Source organism: Entelurus aequoreus, linkage group LG16 (genome assembly GCF_033978785.1).
Source record: "Entelurus aequoreus isolate RoL-2023_Sb linkage group LG16, RoL_Eaeq_v1.1, whole genome shotgun sequence".
Taxonomy (NCBI): Eukaryota; Metazoa; Chordata; class Actinopteri; order Syngnathiformes; family Syngnathidae; genus Entelurus; species Entelurus aequoreus.
In genome coordinates, this window is record NC_084746.1 from 21,613,546 (window position 1) to 21,636,814 (window position 23,269).

A 23,269-nucleotide genomic window follows, 5' to 3' on the forward strand; every position below is an offset into this window, starting at 1 on the left:
AGTCCAAGTGAAGTCACAAGTCATTGATGTTAAAGTCTAAGTCGAGTTGCAAGTCTCTTTACATTTTGTCAAGTCGAGTCTAAAGTCATCAAATTCATGACTCGAGTCTGACTCGAGTCCAAGTCATGTGACTCGAGTCCACACCTCTGCTAATCAGTATTCACTTTGCCCTGTTCATAGAATTTGGTCATTAGCTACAGTGTGGGCGGCAGGCAGGGGTCCCCAACCACCGGGCTGCGGCCCGGTACCGGTCCGTGGATCGATTGGTACCGGGCCGCACAAGAAATAAAAAATAAAAATGTATTTATAATTTTTTTATGAAATCAACATAAAAAACACAAGATACACTTAAAATTAGTGTACCAACCCAAAAAACCTCCCTCCCCCTACACTCATTCACACTCATTCGCACAAAAGGGTTGTTTCTTTCTGTTATTAATATTTCTGGTTCCTACATTATATATCAACCCACACAGCAGAAGACTGCTATACGGATCCGCCTTCAAGTCGCCCAACCCGCGTTACTGTCACATTCGTTTTGGCTCCGCCTAGAGGATACAGCTCCGCCTCTGAAAATTGTACGGTCAGACAGCTGATCCTGAGCGGACTCGTGTCTGATTCGCATACGCGGACGCGACAAACTAAACCGGCGCGCGCCGCCTAGAGTTATAGGCTCCGCCTACGCGCGCTGAGCCGACCAATGTCTGCACCCGCAGACGTGGACGCGCCTACTAGCGTGTACGCGCATGAGCCAAGATCTCTGGACTTTCTTTGCTGGAACACGAACGTAAGTATAGATTTATTGATTTATTGCTACATTCGCAGTAAAGATCGGCCTTTGTGTTTCCATCATCATTTATGTATGATTGTAATGACGTTGTTTGATATTAGGACTAGCAGTAAAACTTTATATTCTGTAAAAAAAGGCTTTTATTTCCAGCGCCGCCTCCCAGAATGCTTTGCATGGGGACGTGCGTCTGACGTCACGTATTCAGAAAATTCGAAATGGCTGCACGCGGGAGGTGAGGCCCGAGCGAAGAAAAGTGGAAAAGAGTGTTATTCGTCAAAAAACCCACACAACGACGGTCATTTTTTCGCCGTGTTATTGTAAAATTGTCTTTTATCTGTGTTTTAACTTAGGCTATCTTTTGTTAGACGCTGTGAATGTGTGTAGGTTACATGCTACGATATTCCACATATTTCCAACTGGTTGAAACGAAAGCGTATTACTTTATTGTCAGTGTTGTTTAGGCCCAGGTCGCTATTACTTCGTTATAACAACGTAACGTTAACAGAGTGGAAACAGCCGTTCTTTGCTATTAATATGAGTGTGTATTATTTATTTCTTTGTTCTTTAGTGGAGCTCGAGATCCTGTTTACTGTGGAGTAGCTGTGTGTGACGCCATGTTGTTTTTGTTTCCATTACAAAAAAAAGGTATGTCTATGTGTTTTTTGGCATAGTTAATTGTAGAAAAAAATATAAAATGAGGTGATGTGAGTGGGAAAAATTGCTGCACATATTAAGGATCCTTTTTCTTGATCTATATTTTTGTTATTTGCTGATGTATATATTTTATATGCTGTTTTTTATTTAATTAATTTATTAGAGACTATTTTATGCTTCATTTACCTTTTTATTATTATTTTATTTACTATTATTATTATTATTTCCACATGTAAGCATAAATAATTGATCATATTAGTACATTGTTTGATTGCTTTGCTTAATGCATTCCATAATTTAATTCCACATACTTATATACTAAAGGTCTTAAGTGTTGTACGTGCGTACAAATGTTTTAAATTACATTTCTCTCTAAGATGATTTTTCTCCTCTTTTTTTGAGAAGAATTGTTGTATATTCTTGGGTAGCAGGTTATAGTTTGCTTTGTTTATAATTTTAGCTGTTTGCAAATTCACTATGTCGTGGAATTTCAGTATCTTTGATTCAATAAATAAAGGATTTGTGTGTTCTCTATATCCAACATTATATATTATTCTAACTGATCTTTTTTGTAACACCGTTAATGAATGAAGTGTACTTTTGTAATTATTTCCCCATATTTCTACACAATAACTCAGATATGTAACACTAGTGAACAGTAGAGAATATGAAGTGATTTTTTGTCTAGAACATGTTTTGCTTTGTTCATTATTGACGTGTTTCTTGCTACTTTATGTTGTATATTTTTTACTTGAGATTTCCAGTTCAATTTATCATCAATCATTATACCTAGTGTAGTAGAATTTCTGACCTTTTGACCTATATTTCTTGTCTTTTAAAAATGTCCGCTCATTTTCAATACTCTTGTATTTTGTGCCATTGAATGGACCAGTTGTGGGACAAAAGTGAATATTGAGTCGTGCCAACCTGTCTACAGAATTCGAGTTGTTATGGAACAGATAGGAAAAGCAAAACAAGACATTGACGCATTTGATAAGGAACGATGACGCACAACAGACATATAAATGAATGGCAGAAGACCGGAACTCGGGAGTGATTTTGGCTTGTGTGTGTCTTGTGTGCTCTGGAGTACATTGTGTCTGCTTGCACGGACAACTTAATTCAACCTGCACTTCTGATAATGGGTAAATAAATTTGTTGTACTAAACTACTTTTGTTGCTTGCTTAAGCTTCGGACAATCCACTACACAAATTGGCGTCACGAACTAGGATGGTCCAGAACTCTGCAAGTCAACATCCGCTCCCGGCTTCTCTCTCAGGCAGACAACGCTTGCACGCGCGCATCTAATAAAAGGTAAGCTATTTTGCTTATTGTGTAAAAGTTGTCTGTCTGAAGAGAAACGGGATCGGTAAGATGAAAACTGAAATTTTTTTTCATAAAAGATAGGTTTAGTCAGGTTCTCCAAAAACAACCTGGACTGGGGTAAATTATGGTTGGATTGAGTTGTTTTATATGTGATCATTTGTCTGTGTGTTTGTTGAATATTTGTGATTTCTTGTTTTTAACATTAGGGGATTGTTGATAGAATTTTGGTGGTTTGGAGTGTAGAAGCACAGACGATGTGAGACGAAAATTTTCTTTTAACCTCTTCATCCTCTGTCGTTGCTGGCAGAGGATGCTTCTTTCTGCAAGTGCATCAGAATTAGCCAGAGTTGGACAAAGATAAATTTAAGGCAAGGGTTGCTAACTGGTGGCACATTTGGCCCATATAAAATTGATACGTCTGTGAAAGTGCGAGACACCTGTCTATGTTGTCATGTATTGGTTATCCATCTGGTCACACGACCCGGAACAGGAAACGGATTTGTTCAAGGTACCAGTTGTTATGTAACACCACACACATGTGACGGAGCCGGCCGGCAGTGTGATGTTCCTGTCGGTCTGTAATTAATAATAAACCTTCTAAAGGATACTAAGCTTTGTGTATTCAATTCAGTGGTAAGATTGACACACAACAATGGCGACGAGGATTATTGTGGACGTTTGAAGACTGTTTAGTTGGACGTTAAAAGGAGTTAAACAAGCAACATGGACAAGTCGGGGATTCAAACGTTCGCATGTTACACGGACCCAGCCACGCTCGGGCCGAGATGGACCCGTTGGCTGACTTCGTTTGAATTATATGCTGATGGGAAAGGACTGATTATTGATGCTGACGCCACGGCTGTGGTGAAGCAGAGGAGAAGAGCTCTACTTTTACACCTGGCGGGACCAGACGTCCAGGATGTGTTCCAAACTCTACCAGACACCGGGGAGGTGACTGACTATGCGAAGGCAGTCACGGCGCTGAACACCTACTTCGTGCCCAAAGTCAACTCAGCATATGCCCGCCAGACGTTTCACAAGTTGTGCCAGGAAACAGGTGAGACGGTGCAACAGTTTTCTACACGTTTGAGACGGACTGCGAGGGATTGCGGCTTTCAGGCTGACACAGACAACCAGATAAGGGACGCTATCCTGAATAAATGTACATCATCATATGTGCGCAGAAAGCTACTGGAGGAAGGGGACACGTTGACTCTTGCCCGCACATTGGAATTAGCCTCACAATGTGAGAGGATCGAGGAACAGATGGCAGCCATGTCTCTAACTGAGGAAAAGAGGGAACCTACAGTCTACGGGAGGGACACGAAGGCTGTGCATCGCGTTGCTCAAAAAGGAGGGAAATACTCTACACCTAGAGGGAAAACAGCGGAAAAAGAAGAAGGCGCCACTTCGGAGAGGAAGTGCTTCAGATGTGGATGCGCTGATCACATGGCAAAAGATCCCAAATGCCCTGCACGTGGACAGACATGTCACAAATGCAACGGGAAGGACCACTACGCCAAAATGTGCCGTTCAAGAGGATCAAGAAACCAAAATGTGAACAATCTGGAGGTAGAACATGACAGTGAGTTTACATTCAATGTGAAAGAGGATGACATGTCAGAGAAACTTACATTTTGTGTGGGGGGAGTTAAGGTGGAAATGCTGGTTGATTCTGGTGCTAAGAGCAATGTGATGGGAACAAATGTATGGGAAAAACTAAAAGCAGAAAATATCAAATGTAATTCTTATGTGCCAAAAGAGCAGAGGAATTTGTACCCATACTCATCCAGTGAACCACTGCCAATTAAGGGGATGTTTGAGTGTGAAATCACCATCGGTGACAGATCTGAACAGGCAGAGTTCATTGTAATCAAGGGTAATGGTGAACCACTACTGGGGAGAAAGACAGCCATGAAACTAGGGGTGCTGAAAATAGGTGAGAATGTATCTGTAGTTACAGACATCAAAGGCACCCTCAGGCAACAATACCCAAAGGTATTTAAGGGTGTAGGAAAATTAAAAACCAAACAGCTCAGCCTATACATAGACCCAAAAGTCAAGCCAGCGGCACAGCCTCTCAGGCGCATACCATACAACCTCAGAGAGGCTGTAGAGAATAAAATAAAGGAGCTGACTGAGCTAGACATAATAGAGTGTGTCAAAGGTCCCACCCCTTGGTTAAACCCCGTGGTGATATCCCCAAAACCTGACAATGATATCAGGTTGTGTCTAGATATGAGGAGGGCCAACGAAGCGATCATAAGAGAACGGTACCCTATTCCAACCGTGGATGACGTTTTACAAGGCCTGAATGGCTCTGCTATATTTAGCAAGCTAGATCTTAAATGGGGCTACCATCAGTTAGAACTGACCCCAGAGTCAAGAGATATAACCACTTTTGCAGTACACAATGGAGTGTACAGGTACAAAAGGCTGATTTTTGGTGTCTCATCAGCCAGTGAGCAATACCAGCATGAGATAGCCAATGCACTAGCCGGCATCGAGGGTGTCGAGAACATATCAGATGATGTGATAGTACATGCACAAGATCAGGAAACACACGACAAGAGGTTACATGCTGTGATGAAGAGGCTTTCACAGTGTGGTTTAACACTAAATCCAGATAAATGTCAATTCAACATGGACAAGTTGGTTTTCATGGGGATACTTCTGACACAGAAAGGGATTGGTCCTACAGAAGAGAGGGTCAGAGCTATAGTAGAGGCCAGAGAACCCGAGGATGCTTCGGAAGTTAGGAGCTTCTTGGGTCTCGTAGGATTCAGTTCGAGATTTATCTCAGGTTTTGCAACAATATCAGAACCTTTAAGACGCCTGACCAGAAAAGACGTACCATTTGAGTTCGGTCCAGAACAGAAAAAAGCGTTTCAGGTTTTGAAGGAGGAATTAGCAAAAGCTGTTATACTAGCCTACTTTGACAAAGACGCACCAACCAAGGTGATAGCAGATGCTAGTCCAGTAGGGTTAGGTGCAGTGCTAGTGCAAAAACAACAGGGGGAGATGGTACCTGTGTGCTACGTGAGTCGCAGCCTGACAGACTGTGAGCGTAGGTACTCTCAGACAGAGCGCGAAGCTTTAGCTCTAGTATGGGCTTGTGAGAGGCTACATCCTTATGTGTATGGCAAGAGATTTGATTTGGTCACAGACCATAAGCCATTAGAGGTTATATATGGCCCTAGATCCAAACCATCCGCACGCATTGAGAGATGGGTCCTCAGATTACAGCCATATGATTTCAGAGTTGTATACGTACCTGGAAAACAAAACATAGCAGACCCATTGTCACGGCTGCTGGGCAACACAGCACAGAAAGAGGTACACAAACATGATTCAGAAGAGTATGTTAGATTTGTAGCAATGAGTGCCACACCCAAAGCACTTACTACACGAGAGATAGAGGAAGCCTCTGCTACTGACCCAGAATTAATTGAGGTACGCAATGCAATAACAAGCGGATGTTTTGATAATTGTAAACAGTATGCACCAATTGTTAACGAGCTATGTACTATTGGATACATTGGGTTACGGGGGACACGCATAGTGCTGCCTCAGAGACTGCAAGCACGAGCACTTACACTAGCCCATGAGGGACATTTGGGAATAGTGGGAACCAAACAGCACCTCAGAACCAAGGTTTGGTGGCCTGGCATGGAGAAGGCAGCCGAGAAGTACTGTAAGGCCTGCCATGGATGCCAGATTGTAGCCAGACATGACCCACCAGAACCACTGAGATCCACAAGTCTACCGGACGGGCCCTGGCAAGATGTGGCCATAGATCTGCTAGGACCGCTGCCAACTAACCACTCCATACTTGTGGTGGTGGACTACTACAGTCGCTATTATGAGTATGACATTATGACCTCCACAACTGCAGAGAAGGTTGTGGACAGTCTGGAGTCTATTTTCAGCAGACACGGACTGCCAGTTACCTGCAGGTCAGACCAGGGGCCACAGTTCAAGTCTGACGTGTTCAAGGAGTATTGCGAGACAAATGGAATCACACACGTGAAAACGACTCCAAAGTGGGCTCAAGCAAATGGAGAAGTTGAGCGTCAGAACTCATCACTAATGAAAAGGATAAGGATCGCCCATGCAGAAGGACGGGACTGGAAACGTGAACTAAGGAAGTATGTGACTGTGTACCGGAGCATAGAACATGCTACTACTGGGAAGAGCCCTGCTGAGCTACTCTTCAATCGGAGGATGAGGGGAAAATTGCCAGATCTCTGTGGATCACACACAGCGTCGCTGGAAGTACGTGATAGAGATGCAGAGCAAAAGGGAAAAGCAAAGCTCTATGCTGATGAACGACGGGGAGCTCAGTACTCACAAGTAGACGTTGGAGACACAGTGCTCGTACAGCAGGACAAGGTGGACAAGTTCACCACACCCTTCAACGCGACACCACATAAAGTGGTGAGCAAAACAGGGAATCAGGTTGTGGTTGAATCACCAACAGGAGCGAGATATCAGAGAAACACCACACATGTAAAGAGATATGTGACAAACCGACCAACAGAGAGACACGACACACAAGAGGAGACGCAGTGGACGGAGGACATTGCACTTGGAGTGGACACAGAGGGACAGACTAATGACAATCACACTCCACACCACACCCGGATGTCAGAGGTGCCAAAGGCCAGACCCCAAAGGGTTACAAAACCGCCTGGAAGGTTCAGTGATTTTTGTCTTGACCTAGGTTGACTTACATTGGAAAAAAAAAAGAAAAGAGAGTTATTGTGCATTGGGAAAAAAAGTGTTCCACATGTTACTGTGCAATGGTTTCACAGGTTTGTTTGGAGAAAACGTTTTGTGGTTTTAAGGGTCAGTACAGAGGTTGTTTACGGTACAAGTTTATTTCCAAGGAAAAGAGGGATGTCATGTATTGGTTATCCATCTGGTCACACGACCCGGAACAGGAAACGGATTTGTTCAAGGTACCAGTTGTTATGTAACACCACACACATGTGACGGAGCCGGCCGGCAGTGTGATGTTCCTGTCGGTCTGTAATTAATAATAAACCTTCTAAAGGATACTAAGCTTTGTGTATTCAATTCAGTGGTAAGATTGACACACAACATATGTGGAAACTGCAGCGGTCCCTAGTCCTTGTGACTCAGCGTGTAAAAAAGCCTCATATTAGGTGACCATTCAGTGACTCCGGTAAAGGAGATCAACTGAGCCAAGTTGTCACGAATCTGTTTAATGGCTGCAGAATAGACAGGTGGCGTCTCGGGCTCCATATGGTAGAGCTTTGGTGAAACTTGGTGAAACTGTATGGGACTGACCAGACACGATGTCTGTAGGATGCTGGGTGATTCCTGGTGGTCCTATGGCGCCTTAGAGGCCAGTGATCCGTGTTGGTCAGTTTGATAACGCAGGTGCTGCTCCAATGAAACGGGTTAATCACCGTTTTATGAGCAATGATGGAACCTGGTTTTTGTGATATGAGACGGCCGATTCCACAAAAGCACGCGTGCATTAGTTGTTTATATTGGTCCGGTCCAGGGGGGAGTGGTTTGTGGGATAAAAATGTGTGTGTTTTTTAAATTTATATATATATATATCTGCGTATTTTAATAACTTTTGTGTAGCACCTGGTTTCTTGTCTGGTTTAATCCCCCCCTTCCTTCCCCCCCCCCCCTCGCAACCTCCCCTCACGCTTTTTTCACAGCCCCGCTATCTGTAAAAGTCTGGAAATTGTCTAAAATGTGTGTGCGTGTGAGAAAGTAGACAACGTTTATGTACAGAAAACATATTAGTGAATGATTTATCCATTTAATTATCTTATTCCGCTCTCGGAGGTTGGATCGCGGGGGCTGCAGCCTAAGCAGGGAAGTCCAGAATACCCTCCTTAAACTTGACTATTTGTCCATCTAAGAGTGAATGATAAATGTTGTTCTTATTATTAAGGTTCTGATATGATACAGCTGTGCTTCTGGATGAGAAAAATAGTTGTCTATTGCATTTACTTTTAACTGTGCTGGTAAATTCTCTGTGTGTGAGTGACTGTGTGACGCATATAAAAAAAAATAAAAAATTAAAAAATTAAAAAAAAAGCTGGGAGACATTTTGAGATAAGAGTGTGTGCGTGTGACGAGGCTGTGTGAGTGACAGCTGCGTGAGGCATTGGTTCGAAGAGGAGTGACACTGATAGCATTGAGCTAGGTTAGCATTGTGTTAGCATAGCATTGAGCTAGGTTAGCATTGAGCTAGGATAGCATTGAGCTAGGTTAGCATTGTGTTAGCAAAAGTTTGCTTACTGAGTCATAGTAAGGCTAAGTTAGCATCTAGCTTGGCATTACTAAGTGTGGTTGAACAGTTATTCTCGGTCTGTAGAGTGTGCTAGTAGTAGGTGCTTGCTAAGTCCAGTAAAATAATAGATATATGGAAAATTACACGTTTAAATATCAATCAATAAATACGGATTGTGGGACATTGAAACATTGTTTAATTCATCATTCATTTATATGTCTAGTATACTTTTTTTTGGTACAGCCTTGTTGCTTATCTGATCCATCCAGTTTCTGTGTGGAAGTTGAGACAAACACACACGCACGAACATCATAGATTAGGACACATTGTAACTTTGAATTAATAGTTATACAACAAATAAATTAATAATATTGAATTTAAATTTGAGAAAGATAAATTGATTATACATTGACATTTTAATTTTTTTAGGAATAAACACACAATAAAATAAAAGTTAAATTTATATTCTAATACATCTAAGGGCATCTGTGAAACAGAGTCTGAGGAAGTACAGATAAGAGCCACTCAGCGCCATTGTCAAAACAAAACGTAGAGAAGCGTTAAACAAATTCTAATCAGAAGGAAGACAGACCAAAATATGAGAACTTAAGTAAACAGACAGCAAGTAAACCAGAAATAATAATGTAAATAAATAACAAAGAAAGCAAATTTTTATGTGACATTGGTGCATGTAGAATTACAAATAGAGAATAAAACTAAATGGAAATAACTGTCTGCAAGATGAGCATGACGTCATGAATTGTGCTCGGGTTAGTAATAGATAGATAGATAGACAGATAAAACGTTATTGATTCCTTCAGGAGAGTTCCCTTTGGAAGAAGAACTAAAAAGTAAACAGTAACTAATAAGGGTATAAATGGAAACAAAATAGATTCTATTAAAAGAGAAACTAGGCATTAACGACCATGATATAAAAAAGTATTGCACTGTTATTGTTTTGCATTCCCTGTCATCCTAGCCCCCCAAAGAGGAGTTGTACAGTGTAATGATGTATGAGACAAAGGATTTTTTATAGGCTAAACCAGTAGTTCTCAAAGGAGGGTATGGTGTTTCCGCTCGGACAAAAAAGGGAGGTACTTGAAGGTATGCCAAGGGGTACCTGAGATTTTAAATATTTTAAAATAGCGACAATTCAAAATCCTTTATAAATATAATTATAGAAGAATAATTCTTCAACAAAATAAATATTTAGAATTAAGTTCACGAGCCCAGATGGATCTCTATTGCAATATCCAAAGAAGGTTGATGATTGATTATATGTATAGAAATCTTTATTATAATTTAATCACTATTTAATTTTTAAAACGTTTTAGTTATTCTTATTTTTTTGTTTGTCCAAATAAGTCAAGTAAGACCACAACAAATGAGCAATATGGTGAAAATTATTTTATAAGACTGATTATTTTGGATTCGTAAATAGTATGCTGTTGATTGTGGTTAGCTGCAAGTTTGTTTAGTTGTTTGTTTAGTTGTTTGAGTGAAAGGGGAAGAAATCAATAGGAATAATTACATGCAAAATGGAATAAAACTATGAGTGCGATAGATAATGAATGAATAGATGAAATAAGTTTATTTTGGTCATGTAATCAACCATCAACCAATTTGTGTGAGCAGTTTAACAGTAAATTAGACATATTAACAATCATACACATTTACACACAGAAAAGAAAAGAAAAAAGAATGACCGAAAAAAAAAAAAGAATAGGCGGAAGCCAAAGCTTATATTGGCCTATGATATACAATTACTGAACATTAAATTACCTGGAACATCAACGTTAAAAGATGAAAGTAATTGTTACTATATTGCATAATGTTAAAAAACTTTACTTTTCAAGGGTCTCTTAAACCATAACAAAAAACTACATGTGTTCAGCTCATCACTGAGGATGGTACATCATTTAACTCCTAAAACTGAAATACATTTGTGTTTTTATTTTATTTTACTTGACCTATTTCAAAAATCAATATCCCCCATAAATGATAGTTTTCTCCTCATAATGTAAACAAGCTAAGAATACAAACTGGAAGGCTGTTGTTCTTTACTTGGAAACATAATTGCCATTGTTTTAAAATTAAATTATCTGAACATTTAACACATTATGACTTAAAAAATGGATTGATATGATCATAATAATAATGCTTTGTGTAATATTGAAATGAGCCTTTTAAGTTTAAGTATTGGGTCTATAATTCTTCTATAAACATTTCCCCAAACTTCAAAACAATATTACATATGGAAAAATAAATGAATAATATAACATGTGCAGACATTTCTTATTCAGCATGTGTTTAACTTTATACCGAATAGCAATGGATTTGGATATTTTTCTTTAATATGTTCAATATGTGGCTTCCAACATATTAATGATCAATTACTATTCTCAAGAATGTAGTTCATATACTCTGTCAATTTCCACTTGATTTAACTTTAATTTTTGTTTCACAATTTGACTTTGCACCCTGGACAGGTCGCCACCTCATCACAGGGCCAACACAGATAGATAGACAGACAACATTCACACACTAGGGCAAATTTAGTCTTATTAATTACTACATATTGAGATCTATTACTTAAAATAACTACTTAACCACTGTTGTGAAACACCTTTCTAATTTATGGGAGTATTGGGATAGGATTGAGGAAGATGTCTGCTGTGGTGGTGGTTAGTTTGGAAATTAATTTAATAAAAGTAACTTTAAAGTGCAGTCTGACATTTTAGTTTGGAGTAATTTATATTTGTATTTACACATTTCAGTACACCATACTTCTGGATGTTGAGCTAGAAGAGGATAATGGCATGACAGAATAAAGTTAGAATTAAAGTTGGGGTGCCAGTGATTGTCACACACACACTGGGTGTGGTGGAATTTGTCCTCTGCATTTGGCCCATCCCCCGTGATTGCCCCTGGGAGGTGGGGGAATCATGTTTGGTGATTTGGCTCCCAAATTTTTTGTAGTCTTTGGTGTGACTCGACCGGGGTTTTGAACTTGCGACCTGCCGATCTCAGGGCGGACACTCTAACCACTAGGCCACTGAGATGAAGTAGGCAAACCAAATCTCAACAGCTTTCAGTTAGCTATAGATTTTGAGAGTATAATGCGAATAACTATAACTTTACAACTGTTTGCTGTGAATAGTGTTGAATAATAATTACAAATAACAGCCTACATTAATAATTAGAATAAGAGCCGATATGTAAAGTTAAAAAAAAAAAAAGAAAAAAAGAGGAGAAGTGTGATTAGGGCTGGCGCTTAGAGCATGGCCTTGTATGTTTGTTGTGAATAGGTTAGATAACCAGTCGGAGACAGACAAGGCAAGGACAAGACTCAAAGTGCTTCACAGACAACAAAGGGAAATGAAAGAAAATAAAAACAAAATTAAAATGCAGACAATAAAAATAAACACAGTGCAGACGTTAAAAGTTAAAAGATTAAAAGATTTAGCTGAAAGATAAGGAGAAACGTGAATAAAAACATTCCTTTGTTTTGGAGAGTATCACGCACAGCGGGAGGTCAGAGTGCAAGCATGACAGCTTGCTCGCGCCTACTGATAGACAAATGATAGTTTAAATTAACTTATACATAATCTTTAAGTGAATTAAAAGGGTACTTAAATACACATGAAGTGGTACGTATAATCTTTGAATTAAGGTTATTGATTAGCAATTAATGGGATAGTTAAGACTGTAATTTAAAAAAAAAAACGTGATATGCAAAATTGAACTAACCGAGAGGATATGAAAACGATGGGTGTACATGTTTTGAGTTCCAAATTCTGGAGGAAAAAACCTCAACAAAACGTAAAACCATTCAGACGGACTTGGGTGGTAGCCACGGTTGTGCTAGGTCAAGCGAGGGTGGAAAGGATGTGCAGCCGGGGGACTGCCAGCTTCTCTGAACAAGACAAGCTCCAAAGTTGTAGCCAGAACATGCTCACAAAAAATACAGGTGTGACAGCGGGACGAACAGCAGGATACAAACAGACCCCTGCTGGACATAAGTGTCAACGGACAATGTTCAACACAATCTTTGAAGCATTCCTTTGTGGTCAACCTGCACACACCTTGTGGTGACCTGCTTACGAACTGTGCCCTGACAATTCAATACCGCACAGAAGGAAATTCCTGATGTTGCCTGACAGCACGACATCAGCGGACAACTAATGGGGACGCCTCCCAGGAATGAGTGGAGGACGGGGACTGCTCCAACTGTCCTGGCACTGGCTGACTGAGGTGCGTCCGTGTGTCCTGCCACCCAAACCGCCAAAGTGTATGATCACCAATTAGACGACTCATAATAGGAGCCTTTTGACTCTTATATATGGTGGGACTCAAGGTATGGCCGCTCATGTGAACTATCCTTACAACAATTAGAATGGTATAAGATGGACAACTAATGACCCACATTGTTCCCTCTGTCCTGCCTACGAAACCAAAAATGTAGGTCAAATGATAAAACAGGGCGTAGCTGCAGCTAATTGAACCGATACGCTGATACCACATTTTCAATTATTTCGGTTGTCTGTTAAAAACATAGCTATTGGTTGCAATTTGGACACTCCTGCTGTAGGCTACAAAGAGCTAGCAGCTACACAACAGCTGAGCTAAAATAAAATTTAAGCATATCAAAAAATTATAGTTGCTTATTACATACACAAAGTCGCAGAGAGACAGAAGTCTGTAGAAAGTATTCAGTAACAAACGTGTCCGCATTATTAAACTTTCTACCACAGGAAACATACTGAACAAATCCAGCAGTTACTGTCAGACTCTAATCCGGATTACCTTGTCTATCAGAGACATGGTTAAAACCCACAACACCTTTCGTTCTAATTAATGTCCCGGGGGACAAGATTACAGAAAAGACAGATCGAGTGACAAAGGGGGGAGGAATTATGATTTATGAAAGGGAAAACATTAAAAGTAGATCAATTTGAGTATGTTGAAATTAAAATCACATTTACTCTTTCAATTTCTATTCTGTCTATTTGTATTTGTGTTTGACTTTCTCTTCTACTGTTACCAAATAGCATTATTTTAGTTTTACTGAGATTCAAAGATAGTCTGTTTTTGTCAAACCATCTTTTTAATTTGTTAATTTCTTCTGTTATTATTTGTATTATCTTCTGTGTGTTCTCTCCTGAACAAAACGCTGTTGTATTATCCACAAATAATACTAACTTTAAATCTTTTGTAACTTTACAAATGTCATTTATCTAGACTTTGAATAATTTAGGTCCTATATTGATCCCTGAGGTACACCACAGGATATATTTAGCGTTGTAGACGAAACCACCACATTAATATTAAAGATATGGTTAACATTCTTAGTGCTAAAGATATTCCCCTCTCCTTGTATCCCTTCTCCCAGCTCCACCGTCTCGCCGAGTGCCAGCAAGAGTCATGAGTACTTGTCAACTCGACTCCTCAACTGGAGATAACTTTCTAGGTAAAGACTGATCTCCAAAATAATATCCAGCATCCAGTAACCATGGTTAACAGATCACAACCATGTAATACCAATTTATCTCCCTTAGCACCTCACCATGGGGAAGGATGTATTCATATGCCTTCACCAGCACCTGCATTAAACATGCATAGAGTTACACAAGGTAGGGACTGATCTCTGTATACACTACACCCATAATTTCAAACCCTACTTTACGATTGAGCTGAAGTTCTGACTATTATGACCTGTACTTTTACCTTTCTTATAGTTCTTACCACCTTGGGGCACCATTCAGGTAAAATCTCAGCTCATCTTACTTGCTTATTTGTATACACTAACACCTGTGCATGCTTTTGTCCACGTTGTTCCTTTGACGATGAATAAATACCCCTTTTCTTTCTTTCTACATTAAGGGTGCCTTTTCATCTGATTAAATTTATAATGAACAGGGACATTGCGGTTGTCCCAAGTGGATGGTATGATGATAGGATGGTTTTCTGGCCCAGCTATAAAAACACCGACAGAATTGAAAGGGCAGCTTTAAATGAGGAGCAGCATGAGCCAAACTGGCCAAGATTTGACGTTTCTGTTGTCCGAACTTGTGGTATGCAAATTCATAATCTTCTTGTTTAAAAATAACGTCATAGTTGCTTCTCTTTATGCTTGGAATAACCTATTGTGTCTATGTTCTGACCAGGTGTCTTGTAAGAGAGAGACCTGATTTATCATCATCAATAATAATAATATTCTGTTCAGCTCTACAGCTAATTTGAAACTCATGTTCATTTTAACATATTCAATTTTAGACAACTACAAAGACGCATTAAAAATAATGCAACAATATGGAAAGGGCTGCGACACCTCAGACCTGCAATCTGAGGCAGAGAACGAGGAGCTGCCAGAAAAAAGGAACAGGAAGCCAGTGTAAGTGTGTTCCGTCTTGTTTTTGTCATGTTTCTACAGTAATAGGAAGGTTATTTCCGGTAGCATTCAAAAATAGACCAGAGATGCTTGTACTATATGTATATTTGGCAATTTTGGTATTGCAATAATCCTAATGATATGGTTACCCAACAGCCATCGTCTCGGGGACTCAGATGATAGCGAAGAAGACCCGGGAAATAGTGACCTCACATCTCTGGCGTTGACAAGCCAATTGCACAGGCAGAGTAAGGAATAATCTCTTAACATCGAAAACAACAAAACCACCAAAAGATATGGTTAACATTCTTAGTGCTAAAGATATTCCCCTCTCCTTGTATCCCTTCTCCCAGCTCCACCGTCTCGCCGAGTGCCAGCAAGAGTCATGAGTACTTGTCAACTCGACTCCTCAACTGGAGATAACTTTCTAGGTAAAGACTGATCTCTGAAATAATATCTCAGCATCCAGTAACCATGGTTAACAGATCACAACCATTTAATACCAATTTATCTCCCTTAGCACCTCACCATGGGGAAGGACGCATTCATATGCCTTCACCAGCACCTGCATTAAACATGCAGAGACAAGGTAGGGACTGATCTCTGAAATATTAGTGTATAGATAGGCCCCTTGGGTATTACCAGTCATGGTTAACTGATGGCTCTCTCACAATGCCCACCTCACTAGGAACGGCAGTCCCTCCTCGACTCCCTCCACCCCCCTCACCAGCAGCCCTCAACATGTGGCAGACAGAGGAGCCTGGATCCAGCCTGGCCTACAGGCCAACATGGCGAGGGGGAAGAATGGCCGACTACATTTCCTGCTCTGGTGAGCAATAACTGACAAATACCGGATGGTCATTCTGTGCCACAAATTTTGGAAAAAATTCAAATTCACAAGCAATCACATATTTTCTTCAAACTTTGTCAATAACTTTTGTCATTAACTAAGGTCAATAGCTAATGTCAGGATTATGTGAATGAGGATAAACACTGAAACATGTTAATTTTATACTGCTGTTTGTCAACAGCGCCTGAGGTAATCCACATCCTTAGCCTGCTGGAAACTATTAAGCACAACCAAGACCAGCTGATTGCGAAGGTAAACTTCTTAAGCCTTGAATAGGTCAATATTTCATAATGACATTGATTTTGATTCATTATTATTTTTTAAAGAAAGAAACAGCCTACATGGCAGCTTTGTGTGATTAGAGTAAACATTGCTACATTTTCTTGTTACATTTCACCTGTTTGCTCTTTAAATACCACTTTTAATGTTTTTTATTTATTTCGATCATATTTTTAAAAAATGTGCCCTGGGGCCGTTAAAAAATGACCTGCAGGCCGCAAATGGCCCCCGGGCCGCACTTTGGACACCCCTGGCCTACACGAATACAAACATAGAATGATAGTACAAATATAATAAGAAAACAATGTCAACCTCCCAAAGTTGGGTTATGGATATTTATTTATGCCCCCCACCCCCAACCCCCCGCCGCCGTCATCCAACAGAGCCAAACAAGTACTCTGATCAAGGAACCAAATAACGATATTGTTTGAACATTTTGGATGTCTTGCACACCTATACCCTGATCACAAATTCATAGTTTACGCACCTTATTTTAACCACCTCTAGTAACTTTAAGTCATGTTTTTTTTCCCAAATGTAATCTCCTTAATACCTATCACATATTTTGTATTGTGTAAGCATACTTGGCTTTGGATGCTTCCTACCATAAACATAAACGTATCTGTCTTGTAATCTTGTTTGATTACAGGTGCTGTGAGTAAAAATGTGTTGACAAGGTCAGCCACGGACGCTGAGGTCACCAAACACGCCATCAGGTGGTTCAACTTGGCGGGGGATCGGGCAACGAGGAGGAATAGAGATGTATATGTATAAATAAACAACCTTTTATTGGACTTCTTGTCATTCACCAGTTATTCATTTTCTGATATGTTAGCTGTGCATGGAGCAGTGTTTCTTTGAAGTTGTAGCCTAATAGATTAAATATGTATATTTACTTTTTAAATATATATTATATATATTTACTTTATAGAGTGAATTGACCATTTTCTGTTTCTGCCTATTGACAATATTGTTAGTTTAAAAATACAAGGCAATGCATATGTAAGCATATATTGCTGTAGTAGGGCTTAGTGAATTTTTTAGTTTCCTATTTTATCCTACAGCAAGAACAGAAGGGATTTTGAAAATAAGATAAAGGGGTCCAAAACGGCCAGATGAGCCAGGGTTTTTATGAGTCCGTTGCTGGTCCGCGGCGGGAGGTTAGGTTTTGATCTTGGGTGCGGAGTGGATGCAGCGCGCCGTCACGGCGCACCCGCCGCGGAAATAAGGCTTTGATCATGGGTGCGGAGCGCATTCAGCGCGCCGCCACGGCGGATCCGCTACCTGCCGCCGTGGCGGATACGTTCCTGAGTGCAAATGGACGCCGATGCTGGTCCGTTTCGCGGTTCCGTTCCGGAAAGCGCGATACCTGCGCGGCGGGGGATCCGCCGCGGAGTGTTTTTGCTGTGTGGGAATATAGATCAATACAGTCTGCAAGGAATACAGTCTGTAAGCACACATGATTGTATTTTTTTATGAAAAAAACAAACAAAAAACACCCCCCCTCCCCCTGGTCCGTGGGACACATTTTGAAGCGGTCCGCAGTCATAGGTGGATTAATGACCGGGCCTACCGGGCCCAGGCCCAGGGGGCCAGAGGCCCCAAGGGGCCAGGCCAACTTGGCCCCGCGGCCGCGACCCAAGCAAAACTACTTTTGCAAAAATAATAATCTTAAGCCCCAAGGGGCCAGGCCAACTTGGCCCCGCGGCCATGATCCATAGAGGGTAAGAGGCCCCAAGGGGCCAGGTCAACTTGGCCCCGCGGCCGCGACCCACAGAGGGCCAGAGGCCCCAAGGGGCCAGGCCAACATGGCCCCGCGGCCATGATCCATAGACGGTCAGAGGCCCCAAGGGGCCATGCCAACTTGGCCCCGCGGCCACGATCCATAGAGGGTCAGAGGCCCCAGGGGGCCAGGTCAACTTGGCCCCGCGGCCACGATCCATAGACGGTCAGAGGCCCCAAGGGGCCAGGCCAACTTGGCCCCGCGGCCACGACCCACAGAAGGCCAGAGGCCCCAAAGGGCCAGGCCAACTTGGCCCCGCGGCCGCGAGCCACAGAAGGCCAGAGGCCCCAAGGGGCCAGGTCAACTTGGCCCCGCGGCCACGATCCATAGAGGGTAAGAGGCCCCAAGGGGCCAGGTCAACTTGGCCCTGCGGCCGCGACCCACAGAGGGCCTGAGGTCCTAAGGGGTCAGGCCAACTTGGCCCCGCGGCCATGATCCATAGAGGGCCAGAGGCCCCGAGGGGTCAGGCCAACTTGGCCCCGATCCATAGAGGGTCAGAGGCCCCAAGGGGCCAGGCCAACTTGGCCCCGCGGCCACGACCCACAGAGGCCCCAAGGGGCCAGGCAAAATTGGCCCCGCGGCCATGATCCACAGAGGGCCAGAGGCTCTCAATCATTATTATCAAAGCTAATTCTCAAATTGGATGGATCACACAACCTCACTCACATATTCTTTATCAATTATTAAAGGTTGTTTCTGAATTTTGATCACAGAACTTAATGCAAATATTCTTGATTGATTGACAAAGCTCATTCTCAAATTTTGATTACACAACCTTACTCTGACAAATTATCATTATCAAAAAGCTCTATCTCGAATTTGGATCACAGAATCTCACTCAAGTATTCTTAGCTGTGCCCCTCCCCCATCAAGTCTTTCATAAACCGGTCTGTTCTTTTAGAATCTCCTCATTTGGTATTTTGAACTCGTGAGAGACTGCTCAAAATTTGGTTTCCTTTCCCTCAGTTCAGACTCAGAGATAATTTGAAATCATTCAACAAGAAGTTTAACGCGCGCACACACACACACACACACACACACTTGAGTTGAGCATTACTTGGAAATTCTTATATTTTCCATTTTGCTGTTATTATCAGCATCTTCCCATTTTGTCCTTTTCTTTCGAGAAAGTTTACAGTCTGACATTTGTCACTGCTGTCAGTTAATAACTTTTTGGTCTTTGACCCATTTTGTCATTTTCTCGATTCGATCGTCACTGACCACTCTCTCCTGTCTGGCAGACATCGTTGCTGCCATCATAGCTAGCAAGCTGCCTGCAGCGGGTCATCCCTATGTTCCCCGTCCCTATGTTACCCGGGTCCTATGTTCCCCTCTACCGGGGAACTAAGGACCCTTTTTAAAAAAAAGTGTTGTATGTTCCCCGCTGCGGGGAACGTACAACACTTTTTCCAGAAAAGGGTTCTATGTTCCCCGCTGCTTCCAATGCGCGACTAAGTAAGACGCACGCAGACACTCATGACAGAGACGCGTTTAAGTTGTCGAAGGAAGGAAGTTCGCGTTTGAGTTGCTCTATCTGCTGCCGCACGCCCTGTGACAGGTTAGGTTTAGGGATGGTTTTGGTCAGGGCACAATTTCGCCAAAAAAGTGCTCCACAACGCCCTGTGACAGGTTAGGTTTAGGGATAGTTTTGGTCAGGGCACAATTTCGCCAAAAAAAAGTGCTCCACAACGCCCTGTGACAGGTTAGGTTTAGGGATAGTTTTGGTCAGGGCACAATTTCGCCAAAAAAGTGCTCCACAACGCCCTGTGACAGGTTAGGTTTAGGGATAGTTTTGGTCAGGGCACAATTTCGCCAAAAAAAAGTGCTCCACAACGCCCTGTGACAGGTTAGGTTTAGGGATGGTTTTGGTCAGGGCACAATTTCGCAATTTCGCCAGATACAATGCAGGGAACATAGGACCCTTTTTTAGAAAAAGGGTCCTAAGTTCCCCGGTCGCATACAAAGACCCAGGAACAACCGGGGAACATAGGACCCGGGGAACATAGGACCCGGGGAACATAGGCACGCTCCCGCCTGCAGATAGCAACATTTTGGTGTCCTTTGGGAAAATATTTAGAAAGAAGACAAAAGTACACACAGTTGTACAACTATTATCTTTATGATCTTTTTTTTGTTAGTTTCTCTGTTACTGTGTGTGGCCAATTAAGCGACTTTTGGCCATACCTGGCTGGTGACATTTAGCGACTTTCTGGTTGATGTTAAGATTAATAATAGCAACAGTTCTCTTCATCTTAATGCAATTTATTGTGTCTGTCTCTCCACATTTTGCCATTAGGTACTTTGAGCTCTTGTTGGTCAGTCACTCTAAGGTACATTGTTGCTGCCATCATAGCTAGCAAGCTGCCTGCAGATAGCGACATTTTGGTGTCCTTTGAGAAATATTAAGAAAGAAGACAAAAGTACAAGACATTGTACGATTACTATCTTTTTAAAATTATTTGTTTCACTGTGTGATTGACCGACTTTGCCGCTAGATTTCGCGTCTTTTGGCCATACCTGGCTAGCGACTAAAAACATCATTTAGCGACTTTTTGGTTGTGAAGATAAGTGGTAAAAGCAGATCTTCCTGTTGGTCTTCCCACATTTTGCCATTTGGTACTTTGCACTCTTCTTGGTCACTCCAAGGCATTTGTCCCTGCCTTCAGCTAGTCACTTGGCTCTTTTGGAATATATTTCACTGTAATTGGCTCTCTCTCTCTCTTTCTCCTCAGTACAAATCAGCCTGTTCCCTTGCCATTCATCACTGACCACTCTGCTCTCCTGTCTGTCAGACATTATTGCTGCTTGCAGATAGCTTGGGGTCCTTAGAGAAAATATCAGAAGAGAAAAGTACACAATTATCTTAATTATCTTTTTTATTCAGTCAGTCCTTCAGTGAGTCCCAGTGTGTTGGCGATTAAGCAACGTTGGCATTCAATTAGCGACTTTTGGCCATACATGGCTGGCGACTCAAAAAACTAGAAAAAAAGTACAAAAAGTTGTACAATTAATATCTTTATTATCCTTAATTCCCCTGAATCCTAGAGTGTGTTGCAATTAAGCAACTTTGCTGCTAGGTTTAGCGACTCTTGTTTTGGGCATACCTGGCTAGCGACTACAAACATTATTCAGCAACTTTTTGGCTGTTAAGATTAACGTTAATAAATTAAATCCTAATACAATTTATTGTGTTGGTCTCGCCATCTTGCTATTAGGTACTTTGAATTCTTGTTGGTCTCTGCTAAGGTATCTGGCTGTTGTCTTTGCCTTCAGTTAGTCACTTGGCTCTGGAATATATTTAACTGTACTTGGCTCTCTCTTTCTCCTCAGTACAAATCAGTCTGTTCCCTTGCCATTTAGACATTTTCTTGATTGGATCATCACTGACCACTCTGCTCTCCTGCTGTCTATCAGACATTGTTGCTCCCATCATAGCTAGCAAGCTGCCTTGGTGTCCTTTGTGAAAATATTTAGATAGAAGACTAAAGTGCACAAAGGTGTACAATTATTATCTTTTCAAAATATTTGTTTCACTGTCAGTGTGATTGACCGACTTTGCCGCTAGATTTCGCGTCTTTTGGCCATACCTGGCTAGCGACTGAAAACATCATTTAGCAACTTTTTGGTTGTGAAGATAAGAGGTAAAAGCAGATCTGCCTGTTGGTCTTTCCACATTTTGCCATTTGGTACTTTGCACTCTTGTTGGTCACTCCAAGGCATTTGTCCCTGCCTTCAGCTAGTCACTTGGCTCTTTTGGAATATATTTCACTGTAATTGGCTCTCTCTCTCTTTCTCCTCAGTACAAATCAGTCTGTTCCCTTGCCATTTAGACATTTTCTTGATTCGATCATCACTGACCACTCTGCTCTCCTGCTGTCTATCAGACGAATCAGTTGATTCTCTGCTCTCAATTGTCTATGCTAGTAAGCTGTTATTCTCTGCTTTGGAGTGTTGATGCTGGGTTGCTAGTTTTCTAAATCACCTCACACACTTGAAGGAAGCAGCACCGATCATAAACACACAAACAAACTCACACACACACACACACACACACACACACACACACACACACACACACACACACACACACACACACACACACACACACACACACACATAGTTGGTTTATCTGCTGTGATAGGCAAAGAGCCAATGTGCAAAGAAAGAAGGGAAATATGGATCATAAACGTTTAAGTGGAGGAGCTAGAAAAAAAATTCAGCAAGAAAAGAAAAAAAAGGAATCAGTTTTACTTGAGAGTGTTCCAAATATCTCCAGCTTCTTCAGTACAAAGACATCTGCTGAAAGCAATTCTATAAATGCTACTGCAAATTCAGCTAAGGTTAGCAATGCACCTGAGCTAGCATGTAGCTCCCAAGATCCTGAGACCACTACAAGTGTAGACACTGAACCAAATGCTTCTGATGCTTATGATTCAACCAATTCAGCAGTAGCCAGTTGCTCGGATGAATGTGAGGTCACTGCACCTCTGGACAGCATAGAAAATGAGCTGAATCTTTCTTCAACACCATCTACAGTGACAACTCTACCTAGTGATCCCGCTAAATGGGCTGAGACCCTCACTGAGTCAATGAAGGAAGTTCTTATTCAAAGAGGTGCAAAATCATTTCACAACCGTCACAGCCATTATCCAGCTTCTGTGAGGAACAGTGGGCTAGGAGGCAAAACCCGATGCCTAAACAATGAACATTTTACTTCACACTTGCCCAATGGACAACGAGTACAAAGAGAGTGGCTGATGTACTCTCCCTCTACTGGTAATGTTTACTGCTTTGCATGCAAACTGTTTTCCCCAAAAACGCATTCTTTTGTGACAGGCTATTGTGATTGGAAACACTCAGAAAGATTTGGTGAACATGAGCGAAGTGCTGAGCACATAACCTGCATGCAAGCAGT

At 41.6% G+C, this 23,269-nt stretch overlaps 1 protein-coding gene and 3 long non-coding RNA genes across 5 annotated transcripts in view; 3 read left to right on the forward strand and 1 right to left on the reverse strand.

The window, feature by feature from the left end:
• adat1 (adenosine deaminase tRNA specific 1) overlaps positions 1–23,269 on the reverse strand; it is a 249,004-nt gene that overhangs the window by 30,400 nt on the left and 195,335 nt on the right. The window lies entirely within an intron of this gene.
• On the forward strand, positions 466–15,674 carry LOC133631294 (uncharacterized). Of its 2 annotated transcripts, none has more exons than XR_009821431.1 (7): positions 466–787; positions 14,444–14,521; positions 14,610–14,684; positions 14,790–14,816; positions 14,935–15,125; positions 15,328–15,445; positions 15,599–15,674. It is a non-coding gene; the product is annotated as an uncharacterized LOC133631294 (long non-coding RNA). The 2 variants fall into 2 exon arrangements; XR_009821432.1 differs by lacking the exon at positions 466–787 and adding an exon at positions 1,331–1,435 and having other exon boundaries at positions 14,468–14,521.
• LOC133631295 (uncharacterized) lies at positions 15,673–16,029 on the forward strand. The gene is made up of 3 exons (XR_009821433.1): positions 15,673–15,690; positions 15,764–15,873; positions 15,963–16,029. It is a non-coding gene; the product is annotated as an uncharacterized LOC133631295 (long non-coding RNA).
• LOC133631296 (uncharacterized) lies at positions 16,125–17,324 on the forward strand. Its single transcript, XR_009821434.1, has 3 exons — positions 16,125–16,271; positions 16,474–16,544; positions 17,221–17,324. It is a non-coding gene; the product is annotated as an uncharacterized LOC133631296 (long non-coding RNA).